This window comes from Kogia breviceps, chromosome 4, assembly GCF_026419965.1.
Source record: "Kogia breviceps isolate mKogBre1 chromosome 4, mKogBre1 haplotype 1, whole genome shotgun sequence".
Lineage (NCBI taxonomy): Eukaryota > Metazoa > Chordata > Mammalia > Artiodactyla > Physeteridae > Kogia > Kogia breviceps.
Genome location: NC_081313.1, coordinates 184,434,680 through 184,440,956, shown reverse-complemented (window position 1 = coordinate 184,440,956; position 6,277 = coordinate 184,434,680). Strand labels below are relative to the sequence as shown.

The 6,277-nt window shown below is 56.4% G+C and overlaps 1 long non-coding RNA gene across 1 annotated transcript; it reads left to right on the top strand.

Moving 5' to 3' along the window:
* Positions 1-5,096: 5,096 nt before the first annotated feature.
* LOC136794199 (uncharacterized) lies at positions 5,097-5,925 on the top strand. The gene is made up of 3 exons (XR_010840587.1): positions 5,097-5,163; positions 5,418-5,535; positions 5,673-5,925. It is a non-coding gene; the product is annotated as an uncharacterized lncRNA (long non-coding RNA).
* The last annotated feature ends 352 nt before the right edge of the window (positions 5,926-6,277 follow it).

Below are 6,277 nucleotides of genomic sequence, written 5' to 3'. Positions count from 1 at the left end.
TTCGGTTCGGTAACACTGGGGCCTCCCAGGCTCCCACTCGCCTTGGGCCCCAGTGACTGTCAGCTCCTCCTCCACAGTCTTGTTGCAGCAAAAACAGAAACGAAGTTTCCCTGCCCTGAGAACAAGGGGACAGCGAAAAGACTAGAGAAGAAACGTAACCTGGGCTGAAAGAGCTCATCACTCCTTGTTTCACTTTGTCATTCATTTGTAGTAACTAGATTTGTACTCTACAAAGCTAACCTCACTCCCTGACACTATGGGATTTACCTTCGGCACCCATCACCCCTCACTGTGTGTGTTACAGCCCCTGCTTCTCACTCCCTAACCTTATTATGTAACGCACTTACATTCTATACGCCCCTCACAACAAATCACCCCCTAGTTTTTCATTTCAGGGACAAGGTCACCGGCCGATAAACCAGAGGCAAACGGACGCAATTACCAGTCTGCTGGACCCCAATTACCGGCGACCTGATGCCAGCGATGACTGTTTTGAAATAATGCAAAGGAAAGGAGGAATGCAAGACCTTCACTACTTTGATCCTTATCCTCTACCCCGGACTACGGGAGCCCCACATATAAAATCTTCCCTGATTCTCAAAGAGGGGTGCCCAGCTCTTGTGGCTCTAGCTGGCTGTGCCTTCCCTGCTGCCTGGCAGAAAAATAAAACCATCTCTCTCTTCCTCCAAAACCCATCTCCGTATTTCTGTTTGGCCTCAGTGCACAGGGAAACCGATATTTCGACAACAGCCTGTGGCCAGTTCCCACACTAATTCCCCTCTACGCCCACAGCCGTGGCCCAAGCCCGGTCTTGTGCCTGGTTCCTCCATCAGGCCTGACAAACCTCCCTGCCCCACGGTGCGTCTCACACCCCACCCCAACGTGGTCTTTCTGAAGCATAAACGAGACTGTGACTCTCTCCCTCCTGTAATCCCCCAAAGTTTCCCCACTTTCGCTAGGGTATCTGCCAAGGCCCTGAGAGTCCCCGGCAGCCCCACTAGGCTGCTGACTCCTGGGTTCCCAGACACTGAGCACCTCAGCGGGCCAGGTGACACGGCAGGAAACCCCAGAACTGCTCACCTCAGGAGGGGGCTGGCACTGCCACTGCCTGATCAAAGAGAGCAGAGAAGGGTTCCCCAGCTGGGACACAAACTCTGCACGAGTGGCCTCTCCTTGAGCCATTAGCTCACCTCGTGTGACTTGAGGGAAGGAAGGACCGAGGCACACTTGCTTCCTAAGGAGGACGGTATAGGCTCAGTCATGTCTCCCCAAATCCACATGCTGAATCCCTAACCCCCAGGACCCCAGGATGTGTCTGTATTTGGAGATGGGATTTTTAAAGAGGTGATCAAGGTAAAAATGACGTCACTAGGGTGGATCCTAATCCAATAGGATTGATGTCCTACAAGAAGAGATTAGGACACAGATAGGCACAGGGGGAGACCATGTGAGGACCTGGGGAGAAGATGGCTGTCTAAGCACCAAGGAGAGAGGCCTCAGGAGAAGCCAGCGTGCAGACACCTTGATCTCCGACGGCATCCAGGACTGGGAGACAGGCCTGTTATTCAAGATGCGCAGTCTGTGGTATTGTTACGGCGGTCCCGAGCAGACTCACAGGGTAACTCAGGGCTCAGACTGGACAGAGCCCACGCTCCATCCCCCTGTACGTGAGTTACAGGAGCCCCAGGCGCTGAGGAGGGGGTCCCTGAGGAGGCACAAGATAGAAGATGCTAGGCATTAACACGACTGCATTCATGTTAAACGTGCCTGAAGTCCATTCACGCGAGATGGTTTTGTCCCGCGTGTACATCGGCACCTTTAGTCTGAACTGCAGACCTTTGGCTTCACCACCTCCACTGCGAGCATTAGCTTCACCTGCTGTGGACCATCTCCTATAGGATTTCCAGAACCACAGAGCATCGAAGCTTCACAGAACCCAGAATCTGTGCGCTAGTGTCTGGGCGACCCTCACAACAGAGCCGCACAGCTGCCCATCAGAGCCCATTTCCCTTTTTCCTGTGCACAGCTGCCCTGCACCTCCCAGCCTTCCCACCCCTTACAGCTGGGGCGCAGTGTCTCCTGTTACCAAGGGGAAGGGGTGGAGGTGGTGAGGGCCTTGGCCAGCCTGCATCCTAGGACGGAGGGCACGATGTCCCTGTGGTCACCCCACCCCGCTGGTTGAAACACTCACCTGGAAGCAGGGAGGAGAAACAAAGTGGGGGCAGAGCCTGGGAACTGACACCCACCTGCCCTGGACTCTCACAGGAAGGGGACAGAGACATCTTGAGCTTCAGCCCAGTTTTGGGAGACACTATGTTCCAGCAACAAACTTCTGCCTTAAAAGCCAAGGTGCTTTACAAACCCCTCCCCAGCTGTCACAGAAAGTCAGACTTCATCTCATCACATTTTCCTCAAACCCCAGCTCACGCTGAGACCACCTCTCAGGTGATGGTACTTCAGAGCAGCCCCTTTAGAAGATCCCTGGATTTCAGCTCTCACAGCCCTGCCTTCAGTTTAAGCGAGAAGTTTCCTTGACAACCTTGACAAACCTGCTCAGTTTCCTTAACAACCAAGCTTCGCAATCTCCCAAACTCTTCTCCTTCAAACATTCCTATTCTAGGCTTGATGAGCCTAAAGTGACAGTGCTGTCATCACGTGCCAGAGGGTGACTCCTCCAAGCCCGTAGTTACTGGTTACATGATGCTACTGATGATGACATCCCAGAAGAGCCAGCTTTGCAATATCACCATTTCTGGACTCGGCACTGGGTCCCTTTCCACGGACAGAGTGGAGTGGCTGTTTCCACGGGCCCCGTGGTGGAAGAGCTCCCCTAATGCAGCCAGGACTTCATCCTTTCCAGGTGATTCCAGGGTCCTCATTCTCCCCAGAACCCCACCCACATGGCTACTGTCTGTGCCAGTCTATACGGGACCTTGGTAATCTCCTAAAATGAGGGTTATTTTATACACAGGTAATGGGTTGAATGCTGGACCCCAAAGATGTGCCCCCCAGAACACAGGAACAGGACCATATCTGGGAAAAGCGTCTTTGTATATGTAGTTAAGGATCTCGAGGTGAGGTCATCTTGGGTTAGGGTGGCCCTCAATCCAATTGAGAGAGTCCTTAGGAGAGACAAAACAGGAGAGACTCAGACACAGAGGAGAAGCCATATTACGACAAAGGCAGAGATGGGAGAGATGCAGCCTCAAGCCTGGGGATGCCTGGAGCCCCTAGAAGCTGGAAAAGGCAGGAAGAACCCTATCCTGGAGTCTTTGGAGAGACTTCCGTCCTGCAGACACCTTGATCTCAAATGTCTGGTCTCCAGGACTGCGGGAGGATGAATTCCTGTTGTTTTAAACCACCCAGCTTGTGGTCATTTGTTACAGAAGCCACAGAACGGTCACACAGACCCTGCTCTGTAGGATCCTGGAAGTGCAGGTCTCATTAAAGGCCAACAGAGGCTGGATTGCAGAACCCTTAGGGTCAGCACTGGGCCCCAGAAATCCTAAAGCAGTGGCTGGACACAAGAATGTTGAGGGGTCAGCTGGAAGCCCATCCCTAAAGGTGCCGGCTGCACACGGCCTCCCCAGGTTTTTATGCCTGTACAAGTTGGGGATAAGTATTTCCATCCTGATTCAGGACTTCTGATGTCACCCTTCACGTTGCTAATTAAGAACCCACTAGTTACACAAAGGAAAACCCTATCAGGACACTTGCTCCAGTGGTAAACAATTCTGAAGTTGGTCAGAGGTGGGGAATCAGCTCCCAGGCAGCCAGCAGCCCCTCCGCAAGGCGCGTCCTCATTGCAAAGCTGGGGGACCGGGCCGAGGCGTCCCTGAGTAAACGTGAGCTGACTCCCAGGCCAGCTGCTGCTGAACTGTTCCCACCCTTCCCAGCTAAAACACCTGAATGTGCGCAAGGACTTGAAAGCCTAGAGGAAGGGCCTTGGAGCCACACCAGAGACAGCACGCAGGCCGAGTTGGTGCCTGCAGGCCAGGCAGGATGGTCGTAACCCCGGGCGCACTTCTGGAAACTTTCCATCTCCCTGCCTGTTCCGGCCCCCACTGCTTTTTTCCTTCCTCACCTCTGCCCGGTGTGAAATTCCAGTGGCAGGTATGGGTGACACATCCTCTTCTTTAGCAGGCAGCAAACTGGCAACTCCTGCAGAAAGTCCAGCAGAGCCCCACTCGCACCGGGCCACGCACAGAGCCGTGAGCCCTACTCCCTCCCACCAGCCCAGCCCCGAGACTGCTGACGGGGCAGAGAATATGGCGTCAGGCACAGCTGCAGGGGCTCTTGCTGTCTGGAGCGGTGTTTATATTGACCTCAGCCCAGGCACACCTGGGGAGGGCTGGCCGGCCCGATCAGGCTGCCCAGGTCAGCCAATCCTCACCCATCAGGGGCTCAGAGTTGCAGAAAATGGGCCTTGCTGAACTGGCCAGGTCCAAGGAACAGGTGTGGTTTCCTGAGGGTCAGGATAGACACGGGGCTGCAACTCTGCTTGTTTTCTCAACATTTTGTCTGGTTCATGAGTGGGAGACAACTTCAAGAAGACCCTCTCCTAATGAGAAGAAGCCAGGAGTAAGGGAGAGGAGGGGTGGTGGGTGGAGACAGAGGCCTGGTGCCTCAGCTGCAGTGGAAGCCTCTGGAAAACCCAGTGGAAGGAGGCCACACAGAGTGAAGCCCAAGCAGACCTGTCAGAGCTGCTGTTTGTTAGTTCAGGTCCTGCTCTGAGGTGCTTTGTGTCAGCTCTGACCAACAGGTGGGCTGGGGGTGCTCTGCAATGAGGGCTACTTGCACGGTTCCTGTGTGCCCAGCCTTTCTGGGTGCCTGCCCAGGTGACCTCCATACCCTGGGAGGGGCCTGACCACGAGAGCCCCGGAGGCTGCTGGGTACCTGCCCAGGTGAGCTCCATATCCTGGGAGGGGCCTGACCACGAGAGCCCCGGGGGCTGCTGGGTACCTGCTCAGGTGAGCACCATATCCTGGGAGGGGCCTGGCCACGAGAGCCCCGTGTGCTGGGAGGGGTGTGTGTGTATGAGCGTCCTCTCTGTGCAGCCGGCACAGAGTTGCTTAGCAACTTCCCTGTGGGCAGCGCTGGGATGAAATGAGAACCAGGAGATGCCACGGACCCCCTGAACCCCCGTCCATCCCGAGTGATGAGGTCAGTAGGTGGGTGCTGGCCACTGTGCTGCGTGAGGGAGACCCCACAGGTACCTCTTGTGCCTTCCACCTGACACCACGGAGGCCTCCTCAGGACAGAGCAGACAGCCTGCCTGGGGCAGGTGGGAGCTCCTGGTGACCCTGCAGGGGACACGAGAGGGACGGACCAGGCAGGAGGGGGTGGCAGCCCAGGCAGAGCCATGGGGCTCGGGGCCGAGGGGCCTTTCCGGGTCTGAGCTGAGGGTGGACGTGCAGGTGGTGAGTGTGATCCAGGAAAGCTACCCTGGTGACGTGAGGCTGAACCTGCTTCAGAGTGACAAGCCTTCCGGATGATCCCAGAACAGGACAGTGAGACGGATCCTGTTAGAAGAAGGTGAGTGAGTGCCCCCAGGAGGCGGCCCTGTGAGCTGGCCCCGGGAGGGGGTGAAGGGAACAGGCGTGGAAGCTGCGGGGAGTGGGCAGTCCCCCTGGGTGGGCGATGGGTGCAGACCCTACTCCGTGGTCCCACAGCCGTGCTTCCGGCTGGATTATTTGGCTTCTTGGAGCCTCAGCTTCCTGGTCTGCTCCTGGGGTGATGATGCTGAGTGAGACTCTCCGACGCTTCTTCACTGTCTGCCCCTCAAGCCTGTGAGAAACGGAATATTTCTTGCCATCTCAGTAAACAAAGGATGTCACAGCCATCAGCACCTGCAGCCCTCCAGTGTGAGGGGAATTCAGGATATGTAAATACAGAATGCAGGCCCCAGAGAGCGGAGGTGCATATCAAAGGAAGGAATTCGTGAGCCTGACTCCAGCATCTTCGCATACAAAGGAAAGCGCTGCATTCCTCACCTTGGAGAGCAGGTTCTCCTTAGCTGACAATCACCTTTTCACGTCCCCCATCACCTGCGCCAGCCCCCCGCCCTGTCCCCTCCCCCCGGTGCTTTAGCTCAGGGAGGAAGGGGCGCACAGGGCCTCGGCTGAACAAGAGGCCTGGGAGCCTCGGGAGGAACTTTCGCCGCTTTCCCCGCCGTCGGGAGGAGGGTCGCTGACGCTGCGGCCGGACCCTGCGCCTCCCTCGCCCCGTGTCCCCTCAGGACGCTCAGGCCGCCCTCTCCCCACGCCCCCCCGGGCCC